Source organism: Sus scrofa, chromosome 14 (assembly GCF_054392235.1).
Source record: "Sus scrofa isolate SSC_HxYL_T2T_F1_AM1 chromosome 14, Sscrofa_HxYL_maternal_Yorkshire_Landrace_v2.0, whole genome shotgun sequence".
Lineage (NCBI taxonomy): Eukaryota > Metazoa > Chordata > Mammalia > Artiodactyla > Suidae > Sus > Sus scrofa.
Window position 1 is genome coordinate 138,938,670 of NC_139396.1, and position 26,283 is coordinate 138,964,952.

Consider the following 26,283-nt stretch of genomic DNA (forward strand, 5'->3'; position numbering starts at 1 on the left):
AGAGAGGCAGGATCAGGGAAAGTCACTATTGAAAACAAACCTAAAGATCCCTGAGTAAATGTTTCCCTAAATTCAGTGCTTACATCATTTAGTGAATTTGGGGAAATAGCAACTAACTGATGTAATTAATCATTAAAACAGAAATTCCAGATATACAGTAAAGAACAACTAAACATCATCCTCAGCGCAGGGACCTAGATATTGGGATTACAAGAGTACCAGGTGATTCTCATGATTAGGTGAAATTGGTAAGTCGTGAACTCAACCTTTGACAATTGAATTTCTTTAAACTCTCACTACTCAATGCAAGGTCCTTAAAATAGAAGCATCAGCATTACCTGGGAAAATGTCAGGTTGTAGACCCTCAGAACCCACACAGACTTACTGCATAGAAATCTGCAGTTTAAGGAGACTCCAGGTGAGTCCTATACATGTTAAACTGTGGAAACGCCAGCCTAAGACATCTTCGCCTGCTCTCAGACACAGTCAGTAGCAGGGGAATGTCTTTACCAGGAAAGTTTTTTCTACTCTTGGAACTTCTGACTGTTTAAATTCTAGCTACCACGAACTTCTCTACAGAGTCAACACCATCGAGGATATTTTGGGATCCGAGCCATTAATTGCAACACAGGCTGATAAGAGCTGAAAAGTCCAGACGCCTAAGAAAGGTAGGGACTAACTTTCTTCTATAATATCCATCCTCAAAATTGAAAGGCGTTTGTGATTCTGGGTTTTTTTTCCCTTGGATTTAAAAAATATAGTAAAAAACAAATAATGTAAATTCGCAATCTTAACCATTTTTAATGTGTTCTTTCAGGCTATTTCTCTTTTTAAAAAAAATTAGGAGTATTTTCTTTGCTTTTTTAAATTTTTACTTAACTTTTTCTGTCTCTATGATTGCAGGAGAAACAGTTATCTACTGTGGTCTTGAAGGGGTGTTTTTATGCGGGAGTATCCCTGTGTAGACTGTGTGTGTGAAGCACATTTTTTTGATGTAAGGGCTGGTTTTGGTGTGGTCTTCTCTGCATGCCTTCTCTCAAGGTATGCTGGCCTTTATCTCCTGGATAGGGGTGTGATTGGTGTAGTGTCCAGTACCTGTGCTGGACATGAGGGGGTTCCTCCTCTTTGCTCTGGGGGTATCACTGCTCTGTTTGGGGTGGCGTCTGCTCCCTAGTAATGGAGTAGAAGCCCTGCCGGTCCTGTTCAGTTGGGCTCCATTGCCCTTGAGTGCACTCCCTGCTACAAAGGAAGTGATTGTGGAAACAAGTAAGGTCAGAACCATGGCAGTGACCCTACGCGCTCGCCCGTGGACGAATCTGTAATTCTGCGTAGAAGCAGCCCAAGATTACATCCTTTTTTTCTGTTGTGTTCATCCCAGATCTAGTGCAAGGCTGGAGCTGGGGCGTTGCAGCATTGTGGCTGCAGGAATTGAGGTGGCTGTGCTGCCACTTGGGATCTGGTCTGCTTCCTTGTCAGCCTTCTCCCAGGACCTGTCTGCCCCAGATTCAGCACTAAGCTGTGGTGTGGAGGGGTTGGACCCCCGGGTGCTCTCACTGGGAAATGAATTACTGAGTCCTCTTGCCCAGGGCCTGTCTACCCAAAATTCAGCTCTTGGCCACTGCACACTCATGTGGCACTACCTGGTGTGCAAGCTGACGATGTCTACTGCAGCGGGACCCCCAGTCACCTTGCCTGCACAGACAACAGGCTCGTTTCTTCTCCTGGATCACACACCCAGGGCCTGTCTGCTGGGGATTCAGGGCTTATACTGAGGCTTCTGGTGTTGCTGCCTGGTGCATGCTCTGACAGCGTCTGCCCAGCTGGACTCGCTGCCTCTTACTGTGTGTGTTGACAGTGGTCTCTGTGGTTGGTCTGGATCACACGCCCATGTGTCCCTAACTGTCTTGGCACAGCTAGACCAAATCTTTGCCCTGCTGTCCACCAGGCTGTAGTGTGGTGTCAGTAGGGCTGGGGCGTTTACCCCTTTGGATTGGGAAGTGTGGCAAGATGGCAGCCTCCAGTGCAAAGTTCTCTCACCCGGGTGGTTGGCGAGCCAGCAAGGTATGCACTCCTTTTGAGCAGAGCCTAAGCTTCTCTGGTAATTCTGTTTGTCTTGGAGGATTTCCTGGCAGGCAAGGGGACTTGTCTCCTCTGCAGGAGTCCCAGAAGGGATGCTCAAATTGAGTCCGTCTGATCCCTTCCCAGGGTGAAGGACCACTTTGTGGACCTTCTCCTTCTTCACAGATCCCTTCCAAAGGTGCCAGTCCTGATCTGGTGCCTTTTTTTCCCCCATCCTACCCAGTTATGTGAAGATTTTTCTTAAAGTTTTGGTTGTATAAAAGCTTTCCTTCCAGTTTCCAGTTAGTTTTTTTGTGTGTCTGTGTGTGAGAGTTTTTCCATATGTATACATATTTTTGATGTCTTTGTGGAGGAAGGTGAGCTCCATGTCTTTCTGCTCCTCCATCTTGATGCCCTGTCCTGCTCTGTATTCTTAACTGCCTATTTTCAGAGTGTGGAATTGGTAGAATAGTCACCTCCAATGGTAGTAAATTGTTGTTCCCTTTTATTTTTACTATGCGCTTATGGGTTTTTTTCTACTAGATGTATTGCACATAGTTACATTCATTCTTTTTGTTCCACATAGCTTTTGAAGCATTATGTCATTCACTTAATTTAGATAATATGTTGTTCTTACAAAACAGAAATTGTCCACTTACTTTGTAAATGGAGTCATAGCTCTTGTACTAAGTTCTCTTCCTAGAAGAGATTAATGCACATTTCCTGTTATTTAGGAACTCCATGATTCTGGGCTCCATTTGATCTTGGAGACTTCCTCCAGATGCAGGCCAACTTTTGGCAGATTTCAACATGAACCTGGCTATTTTGCATTGGTTAATGCAACTCTTAGTGTTGCATTTTGAGAAATGTGAATAATTGCTATAAGATCATACAGAGAAAACCTATAGTTTAGAATTTCCTTAAACAAGTTTCTTAGAGCAAAAACACTCCTACCTAATCTGATGAAGCATAACTTACTTTAAAACACATAATAAGCAGTTGAGTATTAAGTTCCGTAACACCAAACGTCCCCATGTTTTCTTCTCTTAAGGGGGCCTCATTCTGAGCCTTAGTTCTGCCCTGTGTGGCAAGGGGTGCAAGTTTTCTGGAGGGTCTTCCTTAGACTCCTAAAATGTACTCTTCTCTGTTCTTTCAGGAAACTTTTGAATGACTAATGCTTGTGGGTTCTGCCCAAGTAATTTCTCCATGCTAAAAAAGAAAGGGACCGAAAAGCATAAAACTCAGCGTTTGCAAGCAGACTAGAAAACACCATGAATCATTAATGGTCAAAATGCAGTAGGCAATTTTGCACCAAACACAATTACTCTGTGTCTGGGGAAGGAACTCTATCCTATTGTTAAACTAAGAACATGTTCACTTCTAGTTTCAGCGACAGTAGAGAGTAAACACTTCTATAAACTCAGAAGAGAGAAGGTTCCAAGGAGATCTGAGAAATGCTTATAGAAGAGAGGAAAAATATACACTATCTTTGCAAATTGTAAAGTCATCGAGAAAATGAAAAAGGGGATTCTTGCGATTTTCAAGGGACTAGTACTTTTTTTTTTTTAAGTGAAAGGAGGCTTAGGTATCCAAAGAATTCAGTAATGTCTCCACTGTTGATTAATGAATGCATCTAAGACAGAGAAGCAATGGTAGAAATAGTAGAAATAGTCAAGGGCTGCAACCTAGGGTTCTTATGTCTAGCCTTGGGCTCCTACCTCGAGTTTATCATCCCTCTCTTTCTAGAACAATATGTCTTTTCTTCCACTGTTCATTTTCATAAGCCCACATGGAAATTATTTAGCTACACCTGTCAAATGGTAAAGCAAACACTTAGAATTTACTGTGGCATAATAGAATACTAGAATAAGAAGAGATCTAATAAATCCATGAGTCAAACAGCTGGTCCCCACTGGTGTTTAATAAAAAAAAAAAGGTGAAGCAGGCTGGGTTTATTTTACAGTGGTCACTTAAGTATATGACTGCACTGCCTATATACACACATGGAAGAGTGTTCTTTATTTCCAGAGACATCTTGAAATCTCTGTCTTGAAACATATGGTCACTCAGAACTTTGATTTTCTTTCTTTGATTAGAATCCTGGGAAAAGAGCCAAAATACCTTCTCTTGTATTAAGTGACCATTGGTGTGCAACCTCAGTGTCCAGGAGATAATTGAGGCACAAGACTAAGATGAATCTAGAACACAGCACAACTAAAAGGGAAAGCAGCCTCTTTTCAACTCAGCAAAAATGTGCATCAATTAGGAATCCCTTAAAATTTTAAGATAAAGCCAGAAATCCTGCTATTAATGAAAAAGTGCTATGTTTTTGAATGTTAACAATTAATTTCACTTTTTGAAGACACTAAACTGGCCAATACTGCACAAACTGAATCCTATACAAGGGCAACTAACTAGAAACCTGATTTAATTGGCAGGTCATTGTCCCATTTCTGAAATGGAAATGTTTGAAATGAGTTAACCTTAGAGCAAGCAGAGTTCTTTAAACTCTCTATTTAGGGAAGCATAGGAATACAGATCTCTCCCCCCAAAAGAAATGATGTAGAATCTCTCCCGCAACCTTAAATCTGGCTGATTCGTTCTTGTATGATTTGTTCTTCCTTTTTTTTTTTTTTTTTTGGTTTTGAGAGATGATCTGGTCAATCATGGAACAGTTTTACTCAGTTTTTTAAACTTTAATGTTGGTTAAAAAATAATAATGCATCTTTAAAGCATGTATTATGGTGGTAAATATTTAAAGTCTCATAAATCCACCATGACAGAGATTCCCAAGTCAGTGAAAATGGATAGCAAAACTGAAATGTGCATGTTCCCTTTGGAAAGATGATCTAAGAAACGACAATGTTCTCTCCAAATCCTTCTTTCCCTTTTGCCTTAGATCATTTTTTCTTGGCATAAGCAGTCACGAATGTTCATAAGAAAGCCTCCAGCTATCTTAAATTCTCTCCAATCTATGGATTTTTCATGGTGAATCATATTAGGTGAGGTGTTGCATATAAAAATCCATAGGAAAGTTGATAGTCATCAATTGAGTTTTTTCTTATATCTTTTGGCCCAAGGGACAGTGACATCAACCTTTGTGCTCCTTTCTAACATACTGATCTATATATAATCCATGATTTACTTCCATTCAGAGCTTTGGCTTAAATTAAAATTTATATATGTAATTTTATAATTATACTATGCAATATTATAATATCCTATATAACTATTACATATTATAATATGTAATTATACAAATATATTTCACATATAAATATATGAAACTATTTAATATATGTTTATATATTTTCTTCTGGTTTTCCTATATATAGCACATGCCATTATGTCATTTCAAATATTTCTCAATAACCAGTAGGAATTATGGTATTTGAGGGGTACACTTAGAAAAGGAATATTCCTTTTTGGCTTATTGGCTGTCATATATTGTTCTGTAGAAACTTAGAATCTTCCTTCTAATTAAAATACATTTGATTGCTGGAGTTCCCTTTGTGGCTCAGTGGAAACGAATCTGACTAGTATCCATGAAGATACAGGTTTGATCCCTGGCCTTACTCAGTGGGTTAAGGATCCAGTGTTACTGTAGCTGTGGTGTATGTCATGCACGTGGCTCTGATCCCCTGTTGCTGTGGCTATGATGTGCAGGCCAGCAGCTGTAGCTCCTATTCCTAGCCTGGGAATCTCCTTATGCCGTGACTGAAGCCCTTAAAAAAAAAAAAAAGGCAACAACAACAACAAAAAACATGTAATTGCTTAAGGCAATTTTTGAGGTGTCTGTGCAACTTATAGAAACCATCTTTTTTGGAGAACAGTGCCACCACACTCTATGCCCACCCCATCTACAGGGGTGAATAGGTATAGTCATAGTCATATACATGGGTCATGAGTGTGTATTTCACCAACCTGAAACGGTTGGAATTGCTTGCTTTGGAATTTTGAAGCAGGCTTGCTTCAACAGCAGTTGTGTATCTTTGGAAGCAGTGGGGCATTGTTCTTTACCAGGCATGGAAAAGAGAGAATGAAGCACACAGAGAAGCTGAGAGATCAGATCGCAGAGGGAAGCTGAGAAGCCCCTCCCACTTGGTTTATGCTATCTTTCCCACTCCTTTAGTCTTTTGCTAAGCCTGCAAGTATTCCTTGCCCTGGGCTTTGTGAAATAGTCACTTTATCTTAAACCTGTAAGAGCACAAATATATTTATTTGCTTAAACTTCTTTTAAATCTGTCCTTTGTTTGGAACCAAAAATGCATTAGGCAGAAATTGCATATTACATTTTATTTTTTAGGCCATGAAGACTATAAAATATGGTTGTGGGGGTTCATAATTGAATTTGCAAAGTCTTCAGGACCTAGTCCTTTCAAAAAAGATATGGGTTTCTTAAAAAGAAGTGACAGTAAGCTGGGAAAGAAAGTGATATTAACATTTTTATGGCAATGTGTGACTTACAAAAACTCTAAGTCCTCATTATAACCCTAAGTATTCAAAACAATTGCTCCCATTATATAAAGGAGAACAGTATGGCTCAAGATGTTAAGTGAATCTGTTGCATAGTAGCTGCCCCTCTGCAGGATCTGACAAAGAGAGGTCAACATACACTAAGCAAATGTATCGCTAGCACTCTGTATAATTATATACATTATTGCTTTTTTGGGGGGGCAGTCAGAGTTAAGACTATGATACTCAATGCTTTTATTGGCAGTGAATTGGGGAGATGCAAGTAATATACAATGTAGCAAAAAAAAAAAAAGACTTTTTTTTAACAATCCCATAATGCATAGCTGCTTGTAAACAAACAATCAATTAGTAAATAGTAATTATTATAATGGAAACTATAGAAACTTGCTTTTTCAATTATTTTGTACAAGGTCTTATGTGCAAAAAACCACGCTTATGGTCACAAAAAAGATAGCAAAATATACAATATAGTATAGGTTAAGTGCTAAATAAGTGATGGAATTGAAGACAGAAGAAAAAATTTACACTTCAGACAGATATATCCTACAGTGCACACAATTATATGTGTAAATTGAGGTCTGCCCAACAAAACTGTTCAAAATAGTATAAACCTGTCCATTGCATATGCTGAAGTCTCTCCTCATGCAGAGTTGGCCAGTGAATGTTGGCATTTGCTGGGGAACCAATATTCACTTACCTTACTTGTTTATTGTAAGGAACAGATTAACATCTGTGAGCATGGCAGAATGAGGGCAGACCTTTTCTGGCAATGCGGCTTTGGCTTTGAGAATCCATGTGTGTTTTATGGAAGTTTTCCTTTTGATGAGTGAACTCCATATGCTTCACCCGGCCATTTATCCATTCATCTGAAAATAAGTGAAGACTACGGAAAGTGCCTAGTTATGTTTGAACAGTGTAGAGCATATAGTAGGGATTTAAGTATTCAGTGAGAGCAGGTTTAATCCGAAAGTAAGAGGAAAAACAGAAAGGCAGGGAAACAACAACGACCAAAAACCCCAAGACACAAGAAAGCAGGAGTGAAGGAATATTATGTAATCTGTGTTCTGTTCTAAACTGTAAACATTGCTTGAAAGCCCAGGAGTTTGAGTTCATGATGTTTGCTCCCAAAATAAAACAAACAACAAAAACCTAAGAGCTTGGCGGGTATGTGTGTGGTTGTGATCATGGTCTTTGAAACATGGGTAACCTATATAGTTATAGGAGGTTTTGATTGTGGGAGACACATGGTGATGTTTAGGAAAAATGCCCAAGGACCCATCAAGTTGACTAGACATGGCTGAGAAAGGAGATAGGACGATAGGGGCAGAAAATGATAGAACATACAGCGTAAGCAAAACTGCATTTCCTGGGCAGACACAGATTCGCTGACATGGTGGGAGGTCAGTATTGGGAACTATTTTCTTTGAAGACGTTTTTCTAAAATCAAACCCCAGATTTAAAGTTGAGAGATTAATGGACTCTGGAAAATAAAGTTAAGTGAGATTTTTAAAAAGCATAATATATAAAGGCCCCATTGGATGTAATGATACAGCCTGACAATAAACCATCTCTCAGTCAGAATTAATCTCTTCCCCATAGGCCTGTGGTACTTTGCAGTTATGTTATGAAACTCATGACAATCTGCAGTATATTACAGGCAGAAGGGGAGCTGGCATTTGTTTGAGAGACCATGATATGACCTGCAGTTTCTTATATTGTCTCATTTTAAGTTAGTCATAAAACAGCATCTCTAGGACATCAGACTTATAATTCCTATTTTACAGAGAAAGTGCTGAGGTGTGAGAGGTTAAATAATTTCTTTATTAGTAAGTTTCAGTGCCAAAACTTGAACTCAGATTTGTCTATTCCCATTGCTCTGCATATGCATGAGCATTTAGAGGAAGACAATCCAAACATTTTTCAGCTTAAATGACCTACTGTGCCAAGTAGATGCTCAATAAATCTTATAAAATTGAATCAAGTGAACACATGGCAATTAGGTGTGTGATTTTGCAAGCCGAAGATTAAATAACCTTTCAAAGCTTTATTAAAATTTCAGTTAAACAATGAACTTCGAATTAGGATCAGCTCTTTTTTTGGGGACAGAAATTTTCTGAAAGTTCACAAGAGAAATAATTATTCAGAACTTCTCAATCTTTATAACAAGAATGAGCTTGCCTTCTAGATAAGCAGAAAAGGCGTTATCTGTTTCCTAGACATTCTGATGAGTTTTGAAATGTTTATATATCTCAAATTCCCTTCATCTGTGACCCTAACAACAAGTGAAATGCCTAAAATTTCCATGATTGGAGCTAATGCCTTATGTAAAATTATAGTTATCCAAAAACTTCAATTAAATTGCTTATCTGTACTAGGAATAAATAAAACATAAACCTCTATTTTATAGTAACACACACATACACAAAAATCAAAAGATTAATTTTCCATAAAGAAGATCCAAGGACCAAGGGAATTCTACATGCAGATTTGGAGGGGAGAGGAGTGAAAGGATAAGACACCAAAGGGAATCTTGCCAACCTCATAATGTTGCCCAAGGCTGGTTCTGAATTAGAAGCACATTTACTATGTCTGAATGACGTAACCAAGTAGAATCTAAATCAATGTGACTTTAATATAAATGGTGTTCTGTGTCTCCTATATAGTGATGTCAGAGAGCTAGACCTGGCAAGTCTCAAGGGCCAGAAGAATTGTTGGGTTCCTGAGTCATCTTTGGGCTGGATGTTCATTGGGAAATAAAGCTTTGCAGTTAGTAAAGACTGGGACCCTGCATGTTTCAATATTCAGCAACTCTGCTTAGCAGCTGATGTCCTAGCAAAGGTCATAAGCAAAGAAATATTGTGAAAGCTGTAGGATAGAAAAAAGGAAGAGACAAGAATTGCTTTGAATATGAGACATAATCTAATTAGGTACAGGCTGTGCATGGGAGAGAGAATGAGAATGAAACATGTGAAAAATGTTGGAATAATGCCTTAAACTTACAAGATTTCTTTGTATTTCTTCACTGGACCTTCATAAGAACTTCAAGAGGAAAATATTGTTATGGCAGAACACTAGACCCAGAGGAGTTAACTGACCCAAGACAAACAGCTAGAACAGGGCAGCCTGAAATATACTTTGCCCTCCTGGGCCCACATCTCATGTTTTCAAGTAGGTTATGCTCTCTGCTGTATAGGAATGAAGAATATATATGGGTGCTACAATCAGGAGGAAGTAAGCTTTGAGTTGACCTTTGCAGTAATTGGTGGGAGGTGGGGAATGGTTGAGAGTGGAGTTTTGAAGCTAGACTGCCTGATTTTGAACTTCACAACTGCCACATTTCAGCGAGGTGAAGCTGGTGAATTAATTTCTTTGTACTCAGATGTCTCACCTGTGAAACATGGATGACTGTTGGATACATAAATGGGTTAAGATTTGTAAGGAAGCTAGAACAGTTCTTGACAATTGTAGATCCTCAATAAATTATATAATCATTGTTAATCTCTAAAAGTAGAGTAAAAAAAATAAATAAAAGGAGAGTCAATTCCTGAATAAGAGTTTGTATCTCTACCCACCCAGTCATTTAGTGTTTGTTCAGAGTGTCCAGCAAGGCTAGACAAGCACTGTCCATGGTACTTAAACTACCTAACCTAGGCTCTGCTGGCAAATAGCAGAACAGTGCACAGACAGGGCTGTCACTGCCTGAACCTACCCATCAGTCTTCAAATCACTAAAAATGTGACAGATTTAGGTGCCTCCTGGTGTCTTGCAATCTAAACCACACAGGGCAACCTGTGAAGCATTCTTGCCAAAACTGCTTTATCTGAATCTAATGAAGTCTTTAGGAATAATTTACCTTCTATACTTCTTGTAGGATGCACAGAGGATAGAAGGACGAGTAAATGACACTATGAGGAAATACTTAGCTGAATTCAGAATATGGGCTTTGGACAACACCATTCAGTTTTTTTCAAAATATTTAAAAAAATGTTACAAGAAAAGGAAAAGAAAGACTGTTAAAGAGAATGAAAACAGATTTGAGAGACAGAGCAACTCAGTGAAATGATGGACCTTTTCTTTCTATGCCAGTTGAAGAAACCACTTGGAAAGAGAGATTTTTTTTGATAGTCATGGGCATTTAAAGGTATTAGATTATATTTTAAAAATAGAGCTAGTGCTATTAAGTTTGAAAATGACCTTGCAGTTATTTAACAAAATCTTTCATTGTGATAAAATGAGAGCCTTGAATAAAACACTTTTGTTTAAACTTTTTCTTCAAGAGACTAACTTGATAAAAGTAAAATTTAATGATACCAGATTTGAGAAATAGATGGAACTACTTAAAATTAAGCTTCCCCTCTCCCTTACTCAAGACCCAAGAGAGCCACACTGAGTGACCTGGGCCTTCCTAGGAGCTAGCATCTTACCTGTGACCTCATTTTATTTGAGAATCTTGAATATTTTACCTCCAGAGAGAAACTTATCTTGATGTAGGTGTCAGAAGCATCGTAAAGAAAATGAGAGGAAGACCAGAAGGTGGTAAGAGGAATGGGAACACTGGAAAAATGAGGATATACACAAAAATCAAATTAAAACAATGACAATATGATGTGGATCAAGGTGGAGGAATTAAGGGCTATGTAGGGAACAAGGGGACAAGAAATAGAGGTTAAAAATAAAGCGAGGGCAAAGAATCGAGAGCACCTAGAATTTAGACATCTAACACTTTACTGTTTGAGAAAGTGTTGAAAGAGAAGCAGAATTTACCAAGAAGGAAGAAATAGCATGAACACAATCAAGAAGAAGTTACAGGCAAGGGGAAGACACTGTTCTAGGTGCTTTATTTAATACAAAAATACCATGGAATATATATTATTCTCACAATTTTGGAACAGAGGCACAGGATAATTAAACTACTTGCCTAAGGTCAAACAGATAACAAATGGAAGTCCAGGACTCAAATGCAGGCTATCTTGGTGTGGAAGCTGCATTCCTAATTGCTGAGCTACCAAAGGGTCTCCCAGCTAAGGTACTAGCTCATGTTGGATTATGTAAGGTACTGTGATTTAAATGTTGCCCGTTTAACTTTGCCTTTCTAACCAGACTGCTGCCCACCCCTGTCCCTGTGAGTAGTCATTGTGTGCTTTCTACCCTGTCTAGGACAAGGCAAGGCATGGGTGCACATAAACCAAGTTCAATGTCTTCAGCAGTCAGAGAAGACACAACTGCCACAAGTGTGGAGCAGCAGAATGCCCATGCTAAAAAAGACTCAGATAATGTCTAGTCCACCTTCTTCTAACAAAGAAACTCGGGTCCAGAAAGGGAAAGGAATCTACTCAAGTTAACTGGCAAGTTAATGATAAAAATTTTTTCTTTTTAGGGCCACACCTGAGGCATATGAAAGTTCCGAGGCTAGGGTTCCAGTCAGAGCTACAGCTGCCAGCTTATGCCACAGCCACAGCAAAGCAGGATCTGAGTCGTGTCTGTGACCTACACCACAGCTCATGGCAATGCCAGATCCTTAACCCACTGAGCAAGGCCATGGATCAAATCTCCATTCTCATGGATCCTAGTCAGGTTCGTGAACCACTGAGCCACAAAGGGAACTCCCTAACAATGAAAATTTGATGAGAATTCATGTTTTCTGACTTCAGTGGCAAGATATGTCCCCTCAGGGCAGAATTAAATATCCTAGCTACATCCTAAATTTCACTATCAGGGAAAAAAAGACCTGCATGATCCAATAATTTCACTTCAGGGTATATATTCAAAAGAATTGAAAACAAGCTCACAAAGACCTATTTGTCATACCCATTTTTGCAGCAGCATTATTTATAATAGCCCCAAATTGGAAGTGGTGAAAGTATCCACCAATGGGTGATGGATAAGCAAAACGTGGTATATACATACAAGGGAAGGAAATTCTGACATGTGCTACCACATGGACGAACACTGAGGGCATTGTGCTGAGTGAAAGAGGTCAGTCACAAAAGGACAAATATTGTATGATTCCCCTTATGGGAGGTACTAAAGTGGTCAGATTCTTAGCCTGAGGAAGTACAATGGTGGTTGCCAGGGACTTGGGTGAAGGGGTAGTAGGGTGTTACTTAATAGGTAGAGTTCAAGTTTTGCAAGGTGGAAAGGGTTTGGTGGATAGATGGTGGAGATGTTAGCACAACAATGTGGATGTATTAGTGCCATTGAACCATGCATTTAGAGAGGGTTAGGATGGTAAATTTTGTGTTACATGCTTTTTGGCCACAGTTAAAATGAAAAAAAAAAATGAAATCAGACTGGGAACTCCAAAAAGGTTAAGGCACTTAAGGTTAATACATTTCAAGAGTCAAATCAGAGTTGACAGCCAGGATTTCAGCTTTGCCCTGATTTCTTACTGATGGAATTCAGTTGCATCACGGAAACAAAGATTTTGTGTTTAAAGAAATATGGAAAGTCATTCGACATCTGTAAATGACTAATGCCTTTGGTCATCCCTACCATAAAAGGTGAAATGTTACCTTTTAACAAATATCTATGGGCTTTTGCAGTTCCCCCTAACTGGAAGTCACCCCTTCTCTTCTGAAATATGCTCTTGAGCATATGAAGTAATACACATGAACAAACATACAATACCATGTTTTCTGCTCCAAACTCCTATCTATCCCCCAAAACCCTACCTTCCAACTCTTTTCTGAGAAACCAAAAACCTTCATAGTTATTTGCCCCTGATGAAGAAAATCTTATCCTGCCTTGCGCCACCACTAATATTGCTCTTATTTCAATATATTTTAACTTATTGCTGTGTTGTCATCAATAATTAAACTGTGTGTTCTTTCAAAGTAGACACTGTCTTTCATCTCTATCTCTAACATTTAGAATATTATACCTCAAAGGATTAGTCTTAGCAATTAGTCTTCATTGAGTGAATTAATGAAGGAAAAAAAATCCTGAGACTGGACATTGCATGTCTCCTTAGTGTCTGGCACTCACAACCCTTAAAAGGATCTTGTCCCTTGAATCAACCCATCAGTGTCAGTTGAAATTGTCTATGACATCTAATAAACCCAACATCCTGCCCTGCACTCACTCAGCACTGCCTTCAAATATTTAAAAATGTCACAGAAGATGGTTTGCCTTTCTGGAAGAAGATGATTAAGTGTGTAATTAAAAATTGATGCAATTTTCTTTGATGCAACAGTATTTTGCTGTTTCTCTTCCTGTAGCATATAAATGGAGCTTAACGCAGAAAATGTATTGGTTCCCAGTTGTTGGCACACTCTGCCCTCCTTTCCTATGCTGGAGGGAACAGAGACCTTGAGTTCCATCTCTCCCCTTTTGGAAGGAACCCTGAAGTTGCTGGTTTGCAGGATCTCTGCTCCATTACAGCCTTACTCTGTACATGTACCATGAGATGTAAAGTTTTTAGATAAGCATCATGCTACTTGCAAGCCACAAAGAGATGGGCAAGCTTTGTAATGGGCAAGTAGAAGAAACCCTGATTTTCTGTCCAGGTAGCCCAAATTGTTTGCAACATGTGTGTTTTTACCATTTAAAAATGGTAAATCAAATGTCAGGAATCCCAACCTTATAAAAATGTAGTAAAGGAAGAATTATTTAGACGTAGACATTGTTTTTAAATCACCCTCCTTCTACCGTCACCTATATTTTCTTCCTCAATTCCAGGTTTTTACCTACTAGATTCTTTTAAAGAGGAAAATACTTATTTTTCACTCTTTAATGAATGGCAAGCTATAATCTGGGTAATGAAGAAGCAGAGATGTGGAAAAAAGGGGTGGGATGAAATAAATCATTATGATGGAAAAGTAATACTGGAATCAATTCGAGAGGTTTGGTCTTCATTCATAGGTTTCTGCCAGTGAGTGATTCATTCATTGTCATAATGGTGTATCCCTCCCTCCTTCCCTTCTTTCCTTCTTTCTTTCTTCCCTCCTTCCTGCCCTCGTTCCCTCTTTCCTTTCTTCCTTCCTTCTTTTTCCTCTTTTTTTTTTTTTTTTTTTTTTTTTTTGGATTTTAGGTATGGGTAAAATATAGGCTACCTTAGTAGCCTATATGTATTTCATCTCATGTTGTTTGTATAAGAAACTGGATGACATACATAAAATGGTAGAAAACTAAGTTAAAAGTTAGACCTTAAGATTAACTTCAAACTACTAATCTGGTGATAATTCACATGACCTCAGGAAATGCACATAATCCCTGTGAACCTCACTTTCTTGCACAGCCACTCTTGAATAACTTCTTCTTTGCACACATGATGACTTTTGGCAACCGTCTTGGTGTGAGAATACAGATACTAAGGCAATTATGATAGGGTGGCTGTGGCAGAGGAAGGGACATTGGATGTAGGTTGGAACCTAAGGAAATGTGTCATAGGGAGATGAGCAAGGGAACTGAACTTCCCTAGGTGGATCAACATAACAGGGATGATGAGAAGGTAGGTGATGGGGAAGCACATTTCAGGAACTGGAAGAGTAATTTTAAACAGAAAATAAGCACCTTAGGAGTATGTTCGAGTATAAGTTTTAACAAATTCAGAAAATTATATATGTATTTGAGTGCCGTTTTTCTTCACATCTATTGAAAGAAAAAATACCCCCCTTAGCTAAAATGAAGAAATATCAGTCAGCTCAACATATGAGTTCATAGTTCAACATTGGAGGAGGAAAGTATGAATGCAATTAAATTGTCAATAGAGCTCTCCCTACATTTGGCCTTTCAATACCTCCCTCTGAGGGCTGCCTCTCTCTGCAGCATTGATTGGGTATTGTTAACCTTTATCTATCTCTTGTTTACGTTTCTCTATTAGAGCCAAATATCAATATGAAGCTTTGAGAAAGGACAGCGGCAACCAACAAAGAGACGTTGGGAAAAGGTCAAACTTTCAGAGATGAGGTGTGCTGTTCTCAGCCAGACCTGGAGAAATGCTCTTAGGCTAAGAGAGCGAGGTCAGGGCTCAGTGGCTGGCAGCCCTGGTGCTAGCCTTTTGGGAAGAAGTACTATAGGCAGTAATTATCAGTGCTTTCTCTGTCAGAGCAGCTGTCAGCAGCAAGTTCCCAGCCTAAAGAAGAGGGGAGAGCAAAGAGGGTACATTGTCATGAATGGGTGTGAAGGCAGTGAGTGCACTGGATGAGAATTTAGGATGGGGGAGGGATAGAGGCAAGCAGTGCCTGCTACTGCCTGGTGCTTCACCTCTGCCTCCTTCACCCCTACCCCTCCTCTGTTCTGCAAGGCTGGAGTGCAAGTTGGCATTTCAAATGAGAGGAAACTGAGGCTGTGAAAGGTTGGGTGACCTGTCAGGTCCCACAGTGGCAACCTTATTCTTGGGTTTCTCAGTTTGGAGATTCTACGAAATATAGAAAAGCCCTCCCCTTTTGCAAATCTGATATGTGCAACACATTCCCAGATGCCATAAAAATTCTGCAGAATTGCTTTTCTTTTGTGTGTTAAAAATATTTATCTATAGATAATAATTTATAATCTAGTAATAATTATAACAGTGAGCTTTCTCTTTCTCTTCCATCCTCCCTCTGCCCCTACTAACAGGGCTCACTGCTCTGTGGTCCTTTATGCTGAGCTGAGCCCTGGCCAGCTGTGAGAAGCAATTAATCTCTGCAGGTCTTAGTTTCTGAATCCGAATCCTAATCCTACCCTATTACTACTGCTTATAGGCCACTTACACTGATTTTAGTGAACCTTGGACTCAATCCCCTGTCTTGTCTCACTTGAGAACCCATACACTAAAGTATTTGGCTAAAGCACCTGTAAGTGTGGGCAGTGGAGTTTTGCTAGTGAACACAAGTTCAGGTGCAAAAAAAAATGTACAGTGAAGCCAAACGGTGCTGAAATATGGGAGTCTGGAGCAGTGAAATGTTTATTGCAGGGTCATGCAAGAAGACAGGTGGGTCATGCAAGAAGACAGGTGGCTCATGCCCCCCAAAATAACAAACTCCCCAAAAGGTTTTAGTAACGCGTTTTTAAAGGCCTGATGAGGAGGAAGGATTGCAGAATATATGATCATGTCCTGCACAATCTTCTGATTGGTTGATGGTGAGGTAACGGCAGTGCCACAAGGGTTAACATTATCGATCCTTAGGCTCCAGGAAGCCTAGGGGCTATGTGCTCATGGCCACCATGTCATTAGCATCTTCCATTTGGTGTGTGTGTGGGGGGTGTTCATATCTGTAAAATGCACTCAGAAAATATGCATTAGATATGTGAGAGAGGAGTGAAAATGGAGGATATGGGGAAGGATCCTACCCCTGGAAGGCCCCGTAGGGTCCTGCTCAATTACAGCTTCTATGGCTTTCTTGGCAGGATGCTTGCAAGCATCAGATACAAGTATAAAGGTAACAGCATGAGGTGGTCAGAACTGTGATGGTGATGGCCAGTTTTCCTGCTCACCACTGAAAATGGAGAAGAAGAAACAGACCTCGGAGCAACTAGAGGATTGTTCACCAATCCGTGTCTGATGTTGCAGTTTGGGCATTGCCTACAATAAGTATGAACAAAACTCTGGCAGTTCTCTACAGGAAGTTGGAAAGTTTCTTAGAAACCATATAGTGCACCCCTGTTTAAGTGTTTAAGATGGGGAATCCAAGGCCCAGAGCATCACCTGGCAGCATGGTCAGAGGAGCACAGGTTCTGATGACTCAGTTCATGATTCTTGGTGATCTGGTAAACTTCCTTCAAAAAGAAAGAATATATTTTACATAAAGTCAGACTCCAGATTGAACAAATAACCAACCAGAGAGAGAAAATTCAGAACTACAAAAAGCCTACACAAATATGAGTTGAGGTACTGAGTGCTTGTTCTAGGTCCACCAGAAGGTTCTGTGTGACTAAGCCACTTTGATCCTCATTTCCTTATCTACCTAACGGAAGTGATGACTTTCCCCTGTTTACCATTTTAATTTATTGTAACCAAATGTAATTTTTGAAAAGCATTTAAAAATGTTATATTTTGGAGTTCCCATTGTGGTCCTGTGGGTTAAGAACCCAATATAGTGTCCTTGAGGATGCCGGTTCAATCCCTGGCCTCACTCCATGGGTTAAGGATCCAGTGTTGTCATGAGCTGTTGTAGGTCACAGATGCGGCTCAGATCTATGCAGCTATAGCTTAGGCCAGCAGCTGCAGCTCCAATTCAACCCCTAGCCTGGGACCTTCCATATGCCACAGGTGCAGCCATAAAATGTAAAATAAAATAATTTAAAATGCTGTATGCAATTTTTAAAGACATTAACAGGTGGCTGGTCTGTCCCCACAAGATGAGTGAACTTGGGCAAATCACTTTACTGTCTATAAAAATAAAACTGCACTAGAAGCTTTTAAAATTAACTTTGCCTTATTCAACATTATCGGAGGCAAAAACATTCCTTTGTTCCATGGTTTTTGCTGAGATGTTTGCTTTTTGGGACCATGCCTTTGAGACCTAAGCATCCCTGTAGGGCTGGTAGCATACAGTCTGACTTTTCTAACCAGGGACTAACCTGGTTGGGCAAAGGCAGCCTCTTCACCTACATGCAGGTACAGAAGAACCCCATTTCCCAACTTTTCCAGGAAAGTCTAGATTTCAATGATCCCACTCCTATGTCCCATAAGTCCACTTTACTTGTCAAATTTGGGTCTGGCTCTACTTACGGCTGCAGTGATGGCGCTGCCTGATAGCTGGCCCCGGGCATGGGAGGACCATGTGTTTGGTTACAGAAAAAAAAAAAACTGATCAAGAAGAGCTGTCCCTATAGCCCTCACCTTATATGGACAAAAACCCAAATATATTTTCTAAATGTATATTTCTAGTCCCCAGGGGTATGCTACAGCTTGGTGACAATTTCTTGATCAAGGAAAGAATAAACGAGAATTCTCATAGACTTCTTATGGATGTTCAAGCATGTAAATAACTTTATACTTGAAGGTCTTGGGCATAGGTGGGTAGGTGGTGGTGGTGATGCTGGATACTTTCAAAATATACAGCTTAGAAAGGCTGAGTCTTGAAAAGCCACCTTCATACAGCTATCCTTTTGGTTGAATCACTGATTAAAATGCAGATATCTCTAAACGGGAATGTGTAATAAACTGTCCTGGTCATTAGCAATTTAGTGCTAATGTGGCTGTGAGATTGCTTTTTCCTTTCCATACCTAGACAGCAAGCTGCCATTAGCTTTCTATTAGGGATAAGACATATATCAGGCCTGATGACTATGATAAAGGGACAGTGAGAGGCCAGGAATGGAGCCCTGTCTGAGAAGCTCTGTCACAAGCATATTGATAGAGTAACCTGGGGCAACATTAGAAGGAAGGACATTAATGCTTTTATGAAAATTACATTAGAGCCAAAAATGTACTGGTCCTTCCCCCATCAATCTGTACCTTCAATGTGTATTTTTGAGTACTTGTTAGTTACTATGTTGGCCCCTGAGAGTCCAATCTAGAAAATATCACTTTCCTTTGCTGATATAGACCTATTGGTTTTTACCCCAAATACATAGGGCAAAGTTCTAACCCATAATAAGATGGTTTTGAAGGCAGAGCCTTTGGGAGGTAATTAGGGTTAGATTAGGTCATGAGGATGGAGCTTCCAAAATGTGATGAGTGCCCTTATAATGAGGTCAAGGGACTAGAGGTTCTTTCATCTACCATGTGAGAAGACAGGAAAAAACGGCCATCTGTGAACAGAGAAGTGGGTTGTCAACAGACCCTGCTGATGCTCTTAGCCTCCAGAACTGTTAAGTAAATGTTTGCTTTTTAAGCCAACCAGTTGTTGTGTTCTGGTCTCCACCTATGGATAACCAATATGGCTGGACCAGGCCTTGTAGTTCTGATAACAACTGCAAGATGCCCTCACCAATAACTATCACGAAACTGTGTGTGTTGGGCAGGAGGGTGAGATTTACTACTTACAGGTCCTGGGATTTACAAGGCACACCTGGGAGCCCACAGCAAGGTAATGGATAGAGAAAGAGAGCATGAGGTCCTGAGGTTCTGCTTTTACTGGGATTGAGGGTGGGGTGCCTTGAGTTTCACAGGCTCACTCTTCATTGGTAAATTTGAAACCTAAGAGAAGGAATTGAAAGTTTGGGAAGAGAAAAACAAGTGGATCCATAGAGTCAACTGTTTTTTTTGTTTTTTTTTTTTCCGTCTTTTTTTTTTTTTGCTATTTCTTGGGCTGGAGTCCCGCGGCATATGGAGGTTCCCAGGCTAGGGGTCTAATCGGAGCTGTAGCCACCGGCCTATGCCAGAGCCACAGCAACGTGGGATCCAAGCCCCGTCTGCAACCTATACCACAGCTCACAGCAACGCCGGATCGTTAACCCACTGAGCAAGGGCAGGGACCGAACCCGCAACCTCATGGTTCCTAGTTGGATTCGTTAACCACTGTGCCACGACGGGAACTCAGATGAATCAAAAGCTACAAAACAAATGAGACTAGGGTGTCGAGGAAGGGGGGATGGGTTTTTTTTGTCTAGTCCTAGCTGGCAGTGTGTCAGTTCATTGGTGTGGATGCTTCTTTGAAGGGGATGCCTCAGCAATCAAAGCTTAAGTCAGGTACCTGCTTTACTAAAAGTAAAATCAACTACAGTATCTATGGTATTGTTATTACTGAAGTCTGAACTAAGATACCTGCCCTCAGGGAGCTAGGTCCTATGTTGTGACATAAGTATGCAACAACTATAATAAAAACTGGAAAGATTTCTCATTGGGATCAAGAGTTCTGTGAAGGTCCATGGGTTGATACCTTGCCATAGAGCTGTAGGGAACTTAGAGCATCATTGTGCATTATTTCTTTTAACTTCACATGAGTTCTTGATGGTAAAATTTTAACCTCATATTTTAAGTGAAGAAACTCAGGCTTGGAGAATGTAGCCTCCATAGTTATAATAACAAAAACAGACAGTCATGATTCATGATCACCAAACCCACCCCATGTATCCATGAAACACCTAAAGTTACAAAGCCAAGTAGAAAGTCAAGATTTGAACTCATGGTCTACCTGACTCTACATGAATACTTGATCCCCTCAATCTCTACTTCGAAGGGGAGAGTGAAAGGGAATGGGACAGGGGGAGGGGACTGAACCAGAGAGCAGAGAGACATTTGAGGTCTTCACCATTCTTTAGCCCTAACGATGGCCTTAATGAAATATGTGTACAAAGAGGCCTTATCACCAGTCAGCTTTTGCACAGTGTCTTTTAAACAAAGAACACAGCAAGACCACATTTTCAAAATGTCACAGATTCCCTAACCACCCTCACTGTGGCAAGAGCACTGCTGTTTTCTTTCATCTACAAAGCCTGACTAGGGCTGGTTCCCCTGCTCCTTCATCCTCTCAGCAGAAGAAGCCAGGGGAACTGCCCTTTTAAAGTCCTTGAGATGAGGATTGGAAGGAGATATAATTTCTATCCTTTACACAGAAGACATTGATTCAGTAAAAGGTTTGAGAGGGTTCACCTGCCCCCCATACCACCCTGGACCAGGCACAGGGGGCTCTGTATTAAAGAGGTTTTGCTAAGATTTTCCCAGACTTCTTAGAAGTAGAATTTCTCTCTCAGCTGTCAGGAATCAAGTCTTAGGAGGACAAAGAACACAGAATTACTCTAAGAGGATTTGTGAATCTTAACATGACCTTCCTCCTCTCAGGACTCAGAGGAAGCCCCATCCTTGTAAATACCTCTGCCCAGATTGTTATTGACGAAGGAAATAGGATCATTAAGTCAGTTCCCCCTGACAGAGGTGGGATTACTGTACTGGTCTTTATATGACTTACTGGCTGGTTTCAGCTGTATGCTTGCTCCCCAAAGCCAGCAGTTTGCCAAGGGTGCGCGATTTTATAAATCACAAATAAATAAACATGAGACTTTCATCCAGGAGACTGAAAAGTGAAGTTTAAGTTTTAGAGAGGTGGGACAAAAGGCTGCCGGTTTCCAGAGCTCAGTCTTGCCCTCCTGCCCCCATCATTACAAGCACAAATCATGCTCAAGGAAGAAATACTGAAGAAGCTCCGCTCTCATGCCCCCTTGCACCCCCTCCTCACTGCTGCTCCATTGGAGATTGTAAAAAGTAAGGAAACAAGACCATGAGGCTTGTTTTTGGTACTTATTGAGCCTGACAAAGTCACCTTGATTGTGAACCCATCTAGTAATCATTTAAAATCATCAGTGTGATGACTGTGTTGAAGTGTCTTTGAGAAATAATTAGAAACAGCCTTCCGCTACCTCTGGTTGCCTGACATACTTAGGCAGAATGTTACTCTCAGCCTGGCACTTTGATCACAGGTACATAATAGACAACATCAAATACAACACAGGAGCTTGAAGTAAGGGGTTAGTGTACAAGGTCATGAGGCAAATGGCAGGAAAGATATGCTCTCTCTGATATTTTTTTGGTAGCATCCTTCCCTTTTAATTCTCAAATCCAACATACAGTTAACACAGAGGCAGAACTAGCTGTTGGGTGGACATTACAGAAGAGTAAAAAGCAATCACTAAGGGATACACTATCACTTCATGAAGTCACCTAGAGGCAGGGCTGTGTCCCTCTGAGGTGAGAGAAAAAAAGTACAAAGATTGACAATTTGGTGAATGAGCAAGGAATTGACTGTTGAGAAGATAAACTGTGAAAGAAGGTTTCCTGCCTCTGGTATCTCTTGATCTAAAAAAATCATCTTGCTAGAGGGTTAACTTTGGATTCCTTTCCTGGTGCAGAATTAGAAAACAAGACACTTCTGGGGCTAAGTCAATGTTTGAAAAAATCTTGAATACAAACACAATCAGATTCATAATGCATTGAATATATATAGCCCTTTTATTTTGAGGAGCTATATAAAGTCACAGAGGGTATCTCCTTAATCCCTACTTCTCTCTTTTGTGAGATGAGGTGATTAGCAGAAATAGGACAAAGAATTGAAAATCAAGCCCATGGAAGGTGTCTGAGGAATCATTACTGCCCCCCTCCCCAGGGCACAAACAGCTGGAAAAGTGATCATTCTGAGTTTTGTGCTTTTGCCAATAAAAGGAAACTCCTGTAACCATGCCTCAAAATAAATGCATTTGCAGACCTCTTTCTCCTGTCCTATCATATTTTCCTCAAACTGTAGTAAATAGAATATAGCTTTATAAACTATAAAATGCTAGCATTTCATGAATAGGTTATTAAACATATGCTGTGTTTCTACAATAACCAAAGAAAATATCTCCTATCCCATAAGTGGCAAATAGAAAAATGATAAATACACACCTTTTAAAGAATGTTTTTAAATAAAAGCTTAAATAATTTGAACTGATATATACTGGGAATTAAGATAAAAAGAAATAGGATTATTTAACCTAAGGAAAAGAAGGATCAGGGGAAGCTTCCTGGTGTAGATCTTAAGTGGAGAAAAATCTTAAAGAATTAACAAAGATCAGGAATCCTTTATCCTCATGGAGTAATGGACAAGGGGTGGGAGAAAGATTTTTCAGGAGCTGTGCAAGGGATTCAAATGGCAGTAAGCCTTGTCCCTATGGTTCTTAATATTAATATTGACTATTTCTCTCCATCACCATTGCTGCATCATTAAATTTCAAAACCACCATCGCTCTCCTAGATTGTGTTAACCTGTTAAGTGGTCACTACGTTTGCACTATGTTCTTTTTCCAGTTTATTTTCTAAATAGCAGTTGTCTTTTGAAAACATACATCTTCTCATCTTATGTCTTCCCTAAAATCCTTTAAGCATTCAATTATTTTCAGTACTTGGGCCAACACGTTGAGTTATAAATGTCCTACAAAGTCTGACCTATGCCAACATCCTCTCCATCCAAACCTAGCACTTTCTCCACCCTTCTTTGCTGTGCTCAAATTATAGTGGAATTCTTTGAGGTCCTCAAGTATGTACATGCCGTCCTTTTTCAAATGCTTGCCACATGCTGTTCCCTTTTCATATAAGGCTCTTCTATTTTTCAGCTGACCCAGTGATACTCACCCTTCATAGATCAAATAGATTTGATATTCTCATCATAATGTTTCCCATCATATGTTCCCATGATATTCTGCCTTTATCTCGTCTAACATTTATCATATTTGTAATTACCTGTCCAATTAGAAAGAAGCTCTCTGAAGGTATATTTGTCTTATTTGTCTGTGTCACCTTGGAATCCAGTTGGTAACATGTTTCATAATACAATTCTAATAATTATTTATGACTCAACAGTTGAGTCTAGTGGGTGCTCAGTAAATATTCTTGAAATAAGTGAATGTATTAGAGAATGGAACTAGCGGAGAATCACAAAAAATCAGATCAGTTGGATATTCTTCAAATATACGAACTTGAGGTTGTTCTAATTCTCAGTCATTTATCTCTATCCCAAATTCTATGTATAGAATTACAAATTAGACTGGTTAAAGTATATAATGATTAAAAAAACAGATAGTAAAGCTGCATTAATTTCAAATTTGCTACTACAAATTTCATGATGATCTCAACATTTTAACCATTTGTAAAAAAAAAATTTCCTAGAGGGTGTCATTAATTGGTCCCTTTAATATACTGATGTTGGGAGTTTGGATAGGTACCACTTCCTCGAAAAGTAGGTTGAGACTATCAACAGCTATAAAGAAGTGGGAATGTATAACCCTCTTTTGAGAAAGTTTTCCTAGGTATATATTATAATAATAATGTAGATAAAGACAGATTTTCACATTATCATTTTCAATACAACCGTTTTTACAATGACTGAACACTTGACACCACTGAAATGTCAAACAGTAGTAGTCTGAGTAAATTATGGCATATCCACATTGTGACTGTCAATAAAATTATGTGTTTAAATAATTTCCAAAGACAAGGAAAGCTAATGATACACATATCAGGTGAAAGAAGAAGAATGCATTGGAAAGACTTTGACATTGCAAAAATTATATGATCAGAAAGTATTTTCAAGGAAATATTCCAAAATGTTTATATTTGTGTAGAAGTTTATGGGTGGCTTTGACTTCTTGTTTTCAGATTTTCTCAGTCTCCACTTGGTCAACACCCATACCAGCCATTCTCTGAAAGCAAAAATAAAAACGAAAACAAATACCATGTGCCTGGCACTGGTGGAAAACCATGTGCTAATTCAATTTATTCTTACCATACTCAGCTTGGCACCTAATAAGTGCTCAAAAAACATGAATATTAGATACATACATGCACACACACCCCCCACATCTTTATCTATTCATCTGTCAGTGGATGCTCAGGTTGCTTCCATGCCTTGGTTATTGTACATAGTTCTGCAGTGAACATCACACTTCATGTACCTTTTTGAGTTATAGTTTTCTCCAGATATATGCCCAGGAATAGGACTGAAGAATCATATGGTAGCTCTGTTTTAGTTTTCTGAGGACCGTCCATAGTGTTTTTACATAGTAGCTATACAAGTTTACACCCCACCAACAATGTAGGAAGGTTCCCTTTTCTCCATACCCTCCCCAGCATTTATTTGTAGGCTTTTTAATGATGGCTATTCTAACTGGTACAAGGTGGTGCCTTATTATAGTCTCTATTGCAGGTAGTAGTTAATGAATAAATTATCATAGAAATGGATGTTGCATTTATTAAAATTATTTGTTGTTAATACTAACAATAAATTATTTTATTGAGGTATAGTTGATGTGTAATATTACATAAATTACAGTTGGACAACATAGTGATGCACAATTTTTAAAGCTTATCCTCCATTGATGGTTACTATTAAATATTAGCCATATTCCTTGTAGCTTATTTAATTTATATGGAATAGTTCATACCTCTTAATCCCTTACCCCTATTCCTGCCCACTCCCCTTACCTCTCCCCAGTGGAAACCACTAATTTGTCTGTATCTGTGAGTGTGTTTATTTTTTTATATTCATTACTTCACTTTATTTTTTATAATTCACATATAAGGGATATTATACAGTATTTGTCTTTCTATATCTGACTTATTACACTTAGCATATTACCCTCCCACTGGATCCATGTCATTGCAAATAGCAAAATTTCACTCCCTTTTATGGCTGAGTGATATGCCATTATATATAATCTATATCTATGCATACATATGTAAATGTAGGTAGATATAGATAGATAGGTAGATAGATAGAAGACATACTACTTCTACTGCATCCACTCATCTGTTGATGGACACTTAGTTTGCCTATATATATCCCTGCAACTGTAAACAATGATGCTGTGAACACTGGGGTACATGTATATTTTGGAATTAGTGTTTTCATTTTTTTTTTCAACTATATACCCAGGGGTGGGCCTGCTGGATCATATGGTAGTTCTGTTCTTAGTTTGTTGAGAAGCTTCCATACCACTTCCACAGTGGCCTCACCAATCCACATTCCCACCACATCCTCACTAACACTTCTCATTTGAGTTCTTTTGGGTGACAGTCATTGTGATAGGTGTTGGGTACTATCCCACTGTGGCCTTGATTTTCATTTCTGTGATGATTAATGATGTTGAACATCTTTTCATGTGCTGGTTGGCCATCCACATGTCCTCCCCTGGAAAAATGTCCACCCAGGTCCTCTGCCCATTCCTTATATACCATAAAACTCAAGGTCTATCTTATTGGCATTGAGTTTTATGAACTGTTTATATATTTTGGATATTAACCAACCGCTTCTTGGTCACCATTTGCAAATATTTCTCCCATGTAGTAGGTTGTCTTTTCATCAACATTTTTCTTTACTATGCAAAAATTTTAAAGTTTAATTAGACCCCATT

General features: G+C 39.3%; 1 long non-coding RNA gene across 1 annotated transcript in view; it reads left to right on the forward strand.

Annotated features, from left to right (window-relative positions):
* Nucleotides 1-342: 342 nt before the first annotated feature.
* Nucleotides 343-26,283, forward strand: part of LOC110256731 (uncharacterized) — a 35,033-nt gene continuing 9,092 nt past the window's right edge. Inside the window, exons 1-2 of the long non-coding RNA XR_002338643.2 lie at nt 343-418; nt 559-668. This is a non-coding gene — a long non-coding RNA (uncharacterized LOC110256731). The remainder of the gene's footprint in view (nt 419-558; nt 669-26,283) is intronic.